Source organism: Aethalodelphis obliquidens, unplaced genomic scaffold, assembly GCF_003676395.1.
Source record: "Aethalodelphis obliquidens isolate GAN/ISIS:26980383/991018 unplaced genomic scaffold, ASM367639v1 scaffold38, whole genome shotgun sequence".
Taxonomy (NCBI): Eukaryota; Metazoa; Chordata; class Mammalia; order Artiodactyla; family Delphinidae; genus Aethalodelphis; species Aethalodelphis obliquidens.
The window spans coordinates 19,237,061-19,250,987 of record NW_020837982.1 but is presented as its reverse complement, the minus strand read 5'-3'; the positions used below and the strand labels follow the sequence as shown (position 1 = coordinate 19,250,987).

At 52.1% G+C, this 13,927-nt stretch overlaps 1 long non-coding RNA gene across 1 annotated transcript in view; it reads right to left on the bottom strand.

Moving 5' to 3' along the window:
* LOC113633177 (uncharacterized) overlaps nucleotides 1-10,443 on the bottom strand; it is a 39,661-nt gene extending 29,218 nt beyond the window's left edge. The window contains exons 1-2 of the long non-coding RNA XR_003438095.1: nucleotides 10,126-10,443; nucleotides 3,812-3,940 (exon numbers count right to left, since the gene is read on the bottom strand). This is a non-coding gene — a long non-coding RNA (uncharacterized LOC113633177). The remainder of the gene's footprint in view (nucleotides 1-3,811; nucleotides 3,941-10,125) is intronic.
* Nucleotides 10,444-13,927: the final 3,484 nt, after the last annotated feature.

Sequence of the window (13,927 nt, the reverse complement as noted above, 5' to 3'; positions counted from 1 at the left end):
AAAAAAAAAAAAAAAAAAAAAAAATGGCTAAGATACTCAACATTACATTACATGTATTTTACCACAATTTTAAAACTTTTAAATGATACGTGAGATATACACATACAGAAGGGTACATAAAATGACTGTCCAGGTTGAATCAGAATGCAAAGACGAGCCCCCGTGGGCCCAAACCTTCTGAAGAAATAGAGCATCATAGCCCCTGCGAAGCCGAGCGTCCCTGCCTGATTTCACCGCATCCCTTAGAAGAAACTACCCTTTAGACGCCGTGTTCACCATGTCCTTGCTTTCCTTTACACTTTTGCCAGGCATGTTCTTAAACAATAGATAGTTCAGTTTTGTTCAGTTATAACCTCTACATACATAAAATCAATAAAGCAAATGCGACGTCTCTTCTGACACTGCTTTTTCTCCTGGTTATTTTTGGGGTAGGCATTTTTATTACTATTATTTGTTAAACTTGCATTTGTGTCATAGACTCTTTGGTATGTCTCATAGATTTCACAGTTAAAAATAAATACATACAGTGCTAAATGTAAAGGTAGAAGTTCTTAAAAATAATAAGGGGATCTAGGTAACTGTTTCTATAATCCTCAGCTGAGGAAGGACTTTCCAAGCGCCACACCAAAGACAGCCCCAAAGGAATAAGCCGACATGCTGGATGACAAAACAGTTAAAAACGTCTGTGGATAAAATATGCCTGAAGCAGAGTCATAAAGGCAAAACAAAAACTGTGAAAAGTATTCACAACATAAGGCAGAAGAGATTAACATCACCGCTATATGAAGGGCCCTTCCAAATCAGCTAAGAAAAGATGAACACGCTCCCACACTGCTGGTCTTGATATAAGTTAGTCCCACGGTTTAAGAAGGCAGTACACATTGATATATATCAAAAGTCAAAAGAAAAGTTTAGACCCTTTAACCTCGTAATCCCACTTTTAGGAATTTTTGCCTTAGAAAATAACCGGAGATGTGTACCAGCATCACATAGAGGTCCTTCCCAATCATATCTGTAATGAGGAAAAATGCAAGTGTCCTAAGTGCTAAACAACAGGGGATGGTTTGAGTTATCAAAACCATTGAAATCCTGTTTCAGGGAAATACTGCTGATATATGAGTTAACTTAAAAGCAGGTTATGCTCTGATAGACGGCTGATTGGGAAACAATGTGGTGCAGTCGCTTTGGAACACAGCCTGGCGGCTTCTTCTAGGGTCAAATATGCATTTACCACAGCACCCAGCAATTCTACCCTTAGGTATTCACCCACGAGAAAGGAAAACACAACCACACAAAACTCGGGCACAAATGTTCATCACAGCTTTCCTCACAGCAGCCCAAACTGGAAAGAACCCAATTGTCTGTCCGCTGGGGAGCAGTCATGCATACTGTGGAGGGCTGCTTGGCAACAAAAAGGAACAGACTTTCGGGTAAATCTCAAAAGCATCACGTTAAGTGAATGGAGCTAGACATAACAGGCTATGTACAGTGGGATTCCATTTATACAGCACTCTGGAAAAGGCAAAACCACAGTGTCAGGAAACTGACCAGTGTTTGCCAGGAGCCGGAGGTGGGACTGGAGGTCGACTGCCAATTGGTCAGAGAGAATTTCGGGAACGAAGGAAGCGCTGTTCCTAACCTTGATCAAGGCGGCGATTATACAGCTGTCGACACTTATCAAGCTCATCAAGGTGTCACTTAAAATTGGTGGATTTTATTATCCATAAATTATGCCTCAATAAAGCAGACTGTTAACAGTCTTTTTGAAAAGAATGTTATAAAATAACATGGCTGGGGACTCCCCTGGTGGCGCAGTGGCTGAGAATCTGCCTGCCAATGCAGGGCACACGGGTTCGAGCCCTGGCCCGGGAAGATCCCAAATGCCACGGAGCAACTAAGCCCGTGCACCACAACTACTGAGCCTGTGCTCTAGAGCCCGCGAGCCACAACTACTGAAGCCCGCATGCCTAGAGCTCGTGCTCCACAAGAGAAGCCACCGCAATGAGAAGCCCGCGCACCGCAACAGAGTAGCCCCCGCTCGCCGCAACCAGAGAAAAACCCACGCACAGCAACAAAGACCCAATGCAGCCAAAAATAAATTAATTAATTAGCTAACTAAAAAAAAAATAACATGGTTGGTAGGGCCTCAATTTTGTGTGAAAAAAACCAGTACAGGGCTTCCCTGGTGGCACAGTGGTTGAGAGTCCGCCTGCCGATGCAGGGGACACGGGTTCGTGCCCCGGTCCGGGAAGATTCCACATGCCGTGGAGTGGCTGGGCCCGTGAGCCATGACCACTGAGCCTGCGCGTCCGGAGCCTGTGCTCTGCAACGGGAGAGGCCACAACAGTGAGAGGCCCGCCTACCACAGGAAAAAAAAAAAAAGTACACATCTGTGTTGGTTAGGACTAGGATACGCTGGGTGGCAAACGCCCACAGTCTTGGTGGGTGAGCCAAACCACGCTTCTCAAACTCACGTCCCAGCCTAGAACAAGCTGGCCGATGGTCGCGGCTGCTCTCCCCTGCGTGCTGACTACAGCTGGCATCCGGGCAGCCTCCACCCTCTCGTTCAGAACCTGCAGAGTCTCTGTCCACAAGGCTGAGGATGGAGGAGCTCCAGCTCCCACCTGTGTCATCCTGAAATTAACATGCGTCACTTCTGTTCATTGCCCATGGGCCAAACAAGTCACGTGGCCCCAACCCAATGGCCAGGGAGACTGGAAACACGGGCCTCCAGTGAACGCTCGTGGCCTCTGCTGTAATCCTCCAAACACGCCTGCCCCCTCCTTCCTACACAGAGAACACACCCCTCGTCCCGTCCAGCACGGCCTCCAGCTCAGAGCAAGGGATCTCTGGGGACATGCAGTGGCCACTGTCTGGGCGGCTCCTCTTAACTCCAGAGCCTTGTGAACTAAAACAGTGGGTTATCCACCCTCTCCACACACACACATGAGATACAGGCATCAGACAACAACAGTAAGATTCCCATCTGGAGCCCATCAAGACACTTCCAAGTTCAAAGCCACCAGGCACACTTTGTGCATCCCCGTCTTGAGTCATTAGGCCCTCAGCCCTCTCTGCGCCGCAAGCCATGTTCCGGTGACCCCTCGCTCTGCCTTTTGGGGGTGTGCCTCTTTCTCTCCTATCTCGTTTCCCCTCTTGGCCGCATCCGGAGTGACTCTCCTCACTGCTCAGCCCACTGCCCGTCTCCAGGGAGGGTGAAAGTCCCCACGCCACCTCATCCCATTTCAAGTCTCCAGTCACCGAGGCTTCTGCGGGCCAGGAATGGGATTCCATTGGAATTACACTCCCTTTGGAAACCTAGCAGGTTCTGACCTGCTCGCCTCAGGTCTGTTCCACGTGCCAGTTACTACACCTGAACTTCTTCTTCCCAAGAAACAGTTCTCACCTACGCAATTTCCCTTTATCATCTATGGGCCTCTTTCTCTAGTTACTGGTTGAATCTATCTGAAACAGAGCTGGGAAGGCCAAATCCTCACTCTAACGTTCACCCAGCGAGAGATGTTGCTGGGTTTCTGGCCCAAAGCCTTTTAAACCCCGCTTGACTGTCAGGAATCAGGGGGCCCCCGAGTGTCCCCGCCCTGCTCTCTCCTCAACCTCTGACTCACCCCAACACCTTTCCATTCCTTCTGAGCTGATTTCCTTCCTGTCACCCTTGCCAAATGCAGCTGATGGCAGCAAAGCAACATTACCGACCCCTTCTTTCCCAACTTCTCCCCGGGAACCATGAACTCAGAAGCCGTTCCGTGCACCTTCCCAACCCTCATAGGAGGCTGGTCTGCAGATGGCTTACCTCTGCGGACGCGGATCTGTCTTTCCAGCCCCGGATGTCGGTGTCCCGGCCGCCTGGCCACACTCAGCTAGGCCAGCGCCCCCCGCCACGGGTCTGCAGTGGCAGCATTTCTCCTCCGTGTTGGTTTCTCTGTGAGTCAGAACAGGGAAGGCTGTGGAATGAGCCCCAGAGTTCAAAGGCTCCCCACTCTATAAGTTCACTGTTGGCTCCCACGTGGTCTGGCATGGCCTGATGGGGGGTCCGGGCCCTCCCGACGCAGCTCTGCCTCCCAAGAAGAGCACAGCAGTGATGGAGGTGGAGAGACCGTGTACGCAGCCTGGGAACTGGGAGGGTTCGCTGCACGCGCCCAGGTGTGTGTGCCTGTAAGCAGGCCATGTATGAAGGAGCTACGGCAGGCCTGCAACTCTCAACACAAACTAAACTCGCCTCCAGGGCAGGGCCCTACACTGAGAAGGAGGTGCTGAGAACAGAGTCCAAAATGGGCACAACAGAGACAAGAGGGGCCAAAAACTAGAAATGAAAGGTGTGGGAGTGAGGAGAACAGGAAGAAAGGAAGGGATGGAGGGAGGGAAGAAGGAGGGAATACAAGACCATTTTTTTTTAACGTTTCATGAAAACAGCAGAAAAGGAAACTAAAGATTATGATGTTCTGAAAGGCATTTCAGATAAAAATGAACAACAGAAAAGGTTACGGTTAAGTCCCATACCAAGTTACTGGAGAAATGAGAACACCAAGCAGTGCCCCTACGGATAATGAAGGCAGTGTTCCAGAAACACACACCACACAACCACAGCCAGAAACAAACAAAAAAAATGTATCCTAAAATTTTTGCATGAGTCAGCAAAAAAAAGAAAAGATACAAAAGAATAACAAATCAATATGTGAAGACCTCAGAAAAGATGTGCTGGAACTGAGGGAAGAATTAGGAAGAAGAGAAAAAAACGCATTTCAGAACGACAACCGCAGTAGAAGGAGCACAACACAATGAAACACTGTGAGATGATGCCTAAGAGAATCAGAAGTTAGAATGGAGGGAAATTGTTAAACAATAAAAAAATGGGAGAGAGAAGGAGGATTCAAGAGAAAGTGACGACTACTAAGTGAGATCTAACGTGTGCAACACCAGTCCCGCAGAAGGAGTCCAAGTGTTTAGTCAAACGCTGAACGCTGTAATTTAAAAAAAGAAAAAAACTTTCCTGAAATATATGAAAACTTGAAACAGCATTGGGTACCTGGACAAGTTGACCCAGAACAGCCAACAGAGAGGCATATTCTACAACATATTCTACGGCTGCCTTTGGGAATTCAGGCAAAAAAAGATGAAGTCACTTCCGGGAAAATCAGGCTGTCGTCAGACTCTCTGATGTGAGCACTTCCTGCCAGAAGCCCCAGGGGCACATCTAGACACCAAGGGCGGGAGCAGAGCGGGGCAGGTCCCGCTAAACTGCCTTTCAAGTACAAAGGTCGTAAACAGTTATCAACAGGCAAGAACTCCGGGACGTTATTCCCACATGCCCTCTGAGGACCCACCAGAAAACAGGTCTCAACCAACCAAGACAACCAGAGAAACATAATCCTAAGGTCTGACTGTGAGTACTAGATGGGTAGAACACATGGGAACTTACACAGTTAAGACCAGTGATGGACACACCAGATAGAGTATATTTGAGGGAAAGTGGGAAGAACATGGAGAAAATAGAATAAGCTTACTGACTGCCTTGTAGTTAAAGTCTGAGAGTAAAAGGATATTAATTCAAATCAGATGCTGTGCGCAGAGGATTGTAGCAAGTTTCAATATCGCTCATAGTAGGAAGCCAACAGACAAATAAAAGAGAGGACCAATATTGCGTACAGATATTACTGTAAAAGTAACAGTTGCAACAAAAATAGGAACCTTTCCTACGTACCAAAAAGATAAAGTCCAGTAAGAGAGAGAGGATATAAAAACCACACTGAGGGCTTCCCTGGTGGCGCAGTGGTTGGGAGTCCGCCTGCCGATACAGGGCACACGGGTTCGTGACCCAGTCTGGGAAGATCCCACGTGCCGCGGAGTGGCTGGGCCTGTGAGCCATGGCCGCTGAGCCTGCGCGTCCGGAGCCTGTGCTCCACAGCGGGAGAGGCCACAACAGTGAGAGGCCCGCGTACCGCGAGAAATAAAAAAATAAAATAAAAAAAAAAAACCACACTTAAAGACAAATTGTTTAAAACTCTTGCACGGGTGGGTGTAAATGTAACATAAAACACCATGCAGAACTGAGGCTAAACATATTGACCGATTGGTCTTAACTCACCTATAAATAGAAAACAGATTTTCAGGTTGGCTAAGAAAGGAAGCTCCAAAGCTGGAGTGACCGCCAGAGCCCGCCATCCAGGGAAAGTCTGAGGCGGAGGGAGCAGCTGTGCCGTAGGGGCAGATGCACGCGGTAGGTGTCCGCTCGTGTTCCAGTGTTCAAAGCTCGGAGGAGAGAGTTCCGATGACCTATTGCCCCACCACCACCCCATGGCTGGCGTAGACGACCAGTTCACTGCGTAAACGATTTCGTGGTCAGGAGCCCAGGCAGGCCCGCCGCGTAGGTCTTTTCCACGTGGCGTTGACAGAGGTCCCTCACTGGCATCCAGCTGGAGGACAGGCTGGCCTGGAGGCTGGGCTCGCAGGGACTCTGGACTGGTGTGTCTACACCTGGCTCTCCAGCACAGGGTCTCCACGGAGCCCGGCTCTGCGGCGCGTACACCCAGCTCTGCGGGCCCCCAGCGCCCGTCAGCCACACCCTGCCGGTGGCTGGGGCAGGCCCAAGTTCCCCAGAGTCAAGGGGGGGACAGAGACCACACTTCTCAATGAGATGTGTGTCCCAAGAATTCGTAGCTGTGTTTCACAACTAAAATGACCACCAAGGATAAACCATTTTTTTTAATGGTTACATACAGGGGAGAGAGCCTCAGTAAGGGTGATTATTACAAACAGCTGAAACACATAAAGTATCTTTAAATCCATGTGTTCCTAATTGGTTTTTTAATCCCTACTTGATCACCACTGGAAGATCAACTTAATCAGAAAACTGTTACAGGGACAAGGCAAGCATATATCCTGCCTTTCCTCTATAAAACGGCACCACCAGGTAGCCAAACACTGGGGAGGGCAACTTTCTCTCTGAGAAACACTTCAGCTAACAAATGAGGCAGGAATGGTAGAATTAGGATGTCACCAGTCTACAACCACTAGTAAAGTAGTGAATCCAGGCGCTGAGAATCAGCAGCTGCTAACACAGCAGAGATGGTAGGACGCCGCGCCTCCCACAGGGGGAATACAGTTTCCCCAACAAGTAAGGTACAAGGAAGAAAACACGGGCTGAGCCTTTAGATGAAAGATACTTGGGAGCTACATCAGGCAGTGTGACGTGGGGACCTTATTCAGATCCTGATTCAAACCATATTTTGTTCATTTTGACATTTAGGACACAATTGTAAACTGAGACTGGATACCTGCTGATATTAAGGAATGGTTGTTACATATGAAGTTCTAAACAGTGATATGGTCTTTTAAGTCACAACCTTTCAGAAATACACTCTGAAATATTTGTGGATGAAATTACACAATGTCTGGGATGAACAGGACGATTGTCCCAACAGTCTGGGAGGGAAAAAGTGGCGAGCGCAGAGATGAGACCAGACTGGTGTGTGCTGATCACCGTTGAAACAGGGTGCTGGGTGCCTGCAGGCTCATTACTCAACCTAATGTCATATACGTTTGACCCTTTCATAATAAAAGCTTTATGTATGTAAATTTTTGCACAACAAAAACTTATATATAGAAAAAAAGGCTGGAAGGATATAAATCGAAATGCTAGCTGTACACCTTAAACTCACACAATGTTATATGTCAATTGTATCTCAGTGAAAATGAATTCTAAAAAATGCTAGCCATAAATACTTCTGGCAGATGGGATTATAGATACATTTTCTTTTTAAATTGCTCATTACTCATCTTCTAAAATTTCTACAATGAACACACAGCACTTTAAAAATCTGGTAAAGAAAGATTAAACCAAACTGGCTCCCTCTCGCCCGGGCTCTGCAGGCGGGTGGGCCCCTTGGCAAGACCGAGCCAGGAAGCCATTTGGCTGCACAAGCCGTGGCCGTACAGGCAGATGTGGTTGCCTCCGCCCCACTTCTCTTCTGGGAATCGTGCCCGGGGAAATCATCTAAACCTGAAACGCCAGCCGCCCTGCCCGCTCGAGGATGCCCACGTCGGCGCAGTTACTGGGGTGACAGCTTGGCGTTGGGGGCCACATCCCGCGACAGGGGTCGTGTCGGTGAAGCACGGACATCATGGCGATGGGCCGCTGGGCAGCCACCAAAACGGAAACTGGTGGACTTAACGCTGGGTGAACCGAGGATGCACGTCTGTACGTCTGTCAGGAGTCCAGTTTTGCAAACACACGTGGAAAATGAGCGGAGCCCTTACCAGCTTCATGGGACACGCTGTGAGTATGAAGCGTGTTAAGATGCCCTGACCCTGGCCCCTCATGGGGAATCGGCTTTCCCTGAGATCCTCCAGAAGCCCTCAAACCCAGCCTGCTCTGGCCTGTGTCTCTCACATCCCCAGGTCAGCTTTGTCTTTTGCAACTCTCCCCTCTGCCCTCGGACAAGCCCCGCCCAGGCTGCAGTGGGGCACACTTCCACCCAAGGGTGGAGGCTGGTGGGTTCCACAGGGAGGGGCCCCTCCCACAGGCCACTCTTCCTGGCCCCTTCCTGTCTCTGCCTGCCCAGCCCCGGCTGCACCGCACAAGCACTAACCTCCCCTGCACCCACGGGCCCTCCCGAACAGGAGCCCCTTTACTGTCACAGGAACCTAAGCATATTTTCTTAAACAGAGACCATTATCTCTGAAGGAAGAATTTTGTTCCAGATTTAGAGTAATATTCTGTCCTCCTTACGTGTGCTGAGAATAAACAGACTTCCCCCATTTCTATCCCCCTCTTCCCAGGCCATAGAGCCCCTGAAGCTTAGGTGGGTGCTGGGCTGCCTGTATGGACTACACTTCCCAGCCTCCCTTGCAGCGTGGTGACCATGTGACTGAAACAGGATGTGAGCCAATGATGCCTGTGCCTTTCAAGGGAAGGGATGTGCCACCTCTCCGCCTCTCCTGCTGTCCTGCCGCCCAGTACTGTGGGCTGGTGCCGGGGACCGTCTCGGGTCACGCGGATGAAGGCATCAAACACCCAGGATGGAAGGAATCTAGGCCCTGCTCCATGAAACGGCCCTTTTGCTACAGACCCCTGACCCTCAAACTGTTACAGGAGAGAGAGATGATCGTCTCTCTGGTTTAAACCAACATTAGCTTGGTTTTGTTGGTGTTTTTAAGAAGCCGCCAAACCTCGATCCTAACCAATAAACTCGCCTGATTAAAATGCCCCCAAGACACCCAGAGCCAGCAGGCTGTCTAGTCAGATTCTCCCAGAAGCAGAACCTGAGGCAAGGATTCAGGTGCCAGAGCTTCAGGAAGGAAGTTCTCCCAGCAGAAACCAGTGTGGAGCAAGGGGAACAGGAGAAAGCAGCAGAAGCCCACCAAGGGTGCATTTCTGTCCTGGCCGTGGCCCGACCCCAGGGAGCTCTGCAGTGTCCGTCACACCTCTGAGTTTGTGCTGCTCCAAACGGGGAGCTGGGCTCTCCCACTGCAGCAGATGGGCCGGAGGTGCCCAGGGAGGCAGGTGTCAACTCCCAGGCGTGCCAGACGTTCAGGGCAATGCAGCTCTGGGGGCCTGAGGGCCACTCTCTGAAGCAGGTCTGAGATGTGAGTGGCCAGCTGCCAGGCCCAGGACAGTGGGGGGACCAGGTAAGAGGTTCCCTTGACGGCTCTGGCAAGGCGCCGACAGGGCTCCACACACAGAAGGAAGCCCCCCAGACCTTTTGCGATTCCCATCCTGTCAGCCTCTCCACCCTCCTCACACTGTGGCCCCAGACGAGGTGAGTAACGGCCCCACAGACACTTCCCTGGGACCCTTAGCCAAGTGTGCTGTAAGATGCCGCGACACTGCGGATTTGGTTGCCCAGGAAGCCATGCTGGCGTTTGCCCTGAAAAGGCAACAAGTCCCAGCACAGAGAGAATCAGAGAGGTGCAGCGACTTGCCCATGGCCACACAGCTGAAGTGGAGGGACTGAGGTGGGTGAGCCAGGGGAGGGGCATTGTAACGGAAAAGCCCTGAGAGAGCCCGGGAGAAGTAGACCCCAGATTCTGTGCAGAGACGGGACTGAGCTGATGGGGAGGAGACAGCGCCGCGGGAGGATCCCTGTAATGACTGCAGGTGTCACTTACCGAGCACATCTACGGACTGAAAACCTGACCTCGGTTAGCGCCTGCGTCCCCACCCTCATTCGCAGAGGTGCTCCCTCTGAGGTAGCAGACACTGAGGAGGATTTAGGTGCAAGGAAATCCTGGGAAATGCCCACAGGAAAGCGAGACGGGGCGTGTTCTCAACACAGTTCCCCTGAGCGCCTGGAGCTGCATCCAGCCGAGGCAGCTGGGGGCCGCGAGGGCCCAAGAAAGCTCGGGGGCAGGGGCGGCGGCGGCGGCGGCGGCGGCGGCGGCACCTACACAGGCACGGGCACCAGGGCGGGGTCTGCGAGGCGGGGCCGGGGCCTGTGGGGCGGGGCCGGGAGGGGGCGGGGCCTGGCACCGGGGCGGGCCGGGGCGCGGCCGGGTGGCAGGGGCGGGGCCAGGGCGGGGCCGACACTCTGCACCAGCTGAGGCTGGTACTTCCTTCTTCAGAGTCGAGGGGCTTCCCGTGGCCCCTCTGGCCCTGGGCCCAAATCCTTCCACTCCTTCCAGCACTTTCTCCCTCTAAGTTCTAGAAATAGCGGGAATTCCCTGGCGGTCCAGTGGTTAGGACTCCGCGCTTTTACTGCCAAGGGCCCTGGTTCCATCCGTCGCCTGGGAACTAAGATGCCACAAGCCCAGCGGCCAATAAATGAGTAAATAAAGCATACCAGTGTTTGAGACCTGTGTGCCTTCTTTATCCGAACAACTTCAAGCATTGAGTGACGTAGAGCTTTTCATTTGGACATTGGCATTTTATCTACTCGATTAACCCACTCGGGGGGAGGAAGGTCGCTGTCTTCAAACGCCTGAGAGGGGAAGAGCAGCCAAGTGCCAGATTCCACCCGGATGGAGTCGGGCCTGGGAGGCTGGACAGCCCCTCGCTCCCCTGCCCTTCGGGCCAGGCTTGCTGCATTTGGATTCCAGGTCTTCCCCTTACCAGCTGTGCGATCTTGGATAGCTGCCTAGCTTCTCTGTGCTTTGGTTTCTCCATCTGTAAAATGGGAAAGGTAACAGAAGCCACCTCCTAGGGGTTCAATGCATGACTCCTGCAAAGAGCATGGGTTGGGGATGTGCCTGGCACAGAACGAGTGCTGGAAACATGCTGACCAACCTCTGGTTCAAGGCAGCAGATCCGGTGTGGGAAGCAGACTGGGACATGGACATGGCCACCTGTGTGACTGGGGCTGGATGGAGAGAAGCAGGGGGCTGGGGGGAACCCTGCAAAGGAGGTGACTAGTACCTGTGGAAGTGGGTTTTGAGGGATGAGTAGGAGTTCGCCAGCAAAAAAGGGGGTGTAGGGAATATGTGTGTTGGGGTGGGGTGGCTCTCCAGCACCCAAACCCCTTCTTAGTTGGGAGGGATCCCTCTGTGTAGAGTCCCCAGTGGGCAGGGTCCTATTTCCCACTGCAGAAGCTGAAAGGGCCAGACTTTGGTCTGGTCAGGAGGCCACTCCCGCCTGGGACTTTGAAGCTTAATATCTGGGGCAATGGCGACAAGGGAGTCCTGACCATATTGGCCTTGATGGCCAGGCCCCTGTAGCCCCCTTAGCCCCTGAAAGTTCTCTTGTCCACTCTGTAAGCCCTTAGATTGAGCCAAGAAATGCCCCCCTTTACTTATGGTGGACAGAGTCGCTTTGTGTTGCTCGCAGCAAAGAACTCTGTAGGGAAATCCTGGCAGAAAGACCAAGAAGCAAGAAGTGGAAGGGAGCGATTGCATGAGAGATCCTGGCCCCCAGGCCCTGCACCCGAGCCCTGCCCTCCCCCAGGCTTCCCTTATTGAGACCATTGCGATCACACGGGGGCAGGCTGGATGGGGGTCGGCCTCTCCGATCCATTTCACAGCCAACAACGCTGAGCCCTGAGAAAAGTGGTGACTTGCTGAAGGTTGCCCATAGAGGGTTAGATGCTGGCCAGGCTCTGCCCTTGTTCCAGTCAGGGGCTCCAGCACCCCGAGGTGGGCGGGTCCGTCCCCACCTGCCACAGCAGCCTGTGAAATCCTACATTCGCAAGGACAGACCTGGAGACCAAGGTTTAAAAGGCAAGCCCATCTCGGCCACAGCCGTACATCCTAGGGGGACAAGGAGGAAGGAAGCTTTGTTTTAAAGGCAACTGTGAGACGGGGCATGAATTTGGAGCCATGGAATACAGGGACTGAAGCTCGTGATTCACTCTGGGCCTGGCCCAAGGGGCGGCCCAGGAACTGGAGGGACAGGTTCGTTAACTGGGCACCTACCGTGTGCCAGGATCGTGATGGGCCTTGCGCGCTCCAGCATTTCGTGGAAGCCACCTGCTATCCTGTAAGATCAGCATTAGTACCCTCCATGTGCAGAAGAGGACATGAGTCTGAGAGACGCTATGATGTCTTCAAGGTCACATTGCCCGGGGTGACAGAGTTAAGCTCAGGGCCGTCTGACCCACAAGCTGGGGGTGGGAGGCATGGAACAGGGCTTTGAAGGCCAAAAGACACGAGGACGTTTCAGAAAGGTGATCCTCTTGTTATTGTTGTTCTTCATGGAAATCCAGTCGCATCTCTCCCCTGCCTAAAACCCTACCACGACTTCCCTCCCCCCCTGAAGATAAAGTCCAGAGTCTCTGCCATGGCTTTGCGTGATCTGCCCCCAACCCCCGACTCTCTCCGGTGGCACGGAGGCCCCTCCCACCCCAGGGCCTTTACACAGGCTGTTTCCCATCTGCTCTCTGCACTCCTCACCTCTATGATTCCCAGCCCTCCCGCTGCTGCCCCACCCGCTCACTGGGAAGTCTTCTGAGGCTGTGGGCCGCCCGCCAAGACAAGCACCCAGTAAGGGTCCCCCCCCCCGCCTCGTGTGTCTCCTTTTCACCCCACTGAGCACAGATTATAATCCTCTGAGCCATGCATTTTCAAGGGGGGCAAAATTTGGTTCTTGGGGGACTGAAAAAATAGATGTTACAATTACTTGTGGCCCCACACAACAAAATCTTATTCATCAGGATCGTATCTCTCATTAGGGAGAAATTAAATAATTTACTTAACTGTAATTAAGTTTAATTAAATGATTTAATTCAATAAGTCAATGTTTCTCCTTAGGGAATGATAACGGGAAAAAAGTGGGAAATGTTGCCGTAAGCATTTATGAGTTTGCTTATGCTGTCTGATGCCCTCTGAGCTCAAGGAGGGTAGGCCAGGTCTGTCTAGGTCCTGCTACAGCTCTAGTTCTAGAAGGCTGCTGGCACACAGTAGGTGCTCAGGTAGCACCTTCCATGTGCCAAGCCCTGCAGAGAATAATCCGGACAAGGCTCTGCCATAGAAAGGTGGTGCTGGGCCTCCCCTCCCTGGATTCTGTGGGCAGTAGGGAGCCATGGAGGGTTTGGAAGCCAGGAAAGGAGAACTTCTTGGGCTGGTGCATCCCCAACCAGAGCTGACAGCTGCTGCCGCATCCCAAGCCCCTCCCCACCCAAGTCCCCGCCACCAGGCCAGCCCAGGACAGAAATAGAGCAGCCCACGTCTTCTGCAAGGCTGGAGGGGGTGGATGCAGCTAAACCCGGCTCGGCAGGTGGCTCACGCAGGGTGGGAGTTGGGGGTAGGGCAGGATTCCTGGGTTACTGGCTCACTGTCTGGTGGGCCTCAGGCAAGCCTGGACCCTCCCAGAGGCTTTGTGGCCTCCAGGAGAGCCTGACTGCCCTGGGCCTGAGGATGAACCAGCGACACTAAAGATAGCACAGCTGACTTATATATAGACCCTCCCACCTGGTTTCCAAAAGGATTCAAAACGGCTTTCACAAGAGGCAAAGAAATGAACATTTAGAGCGTGCCAGAGTTT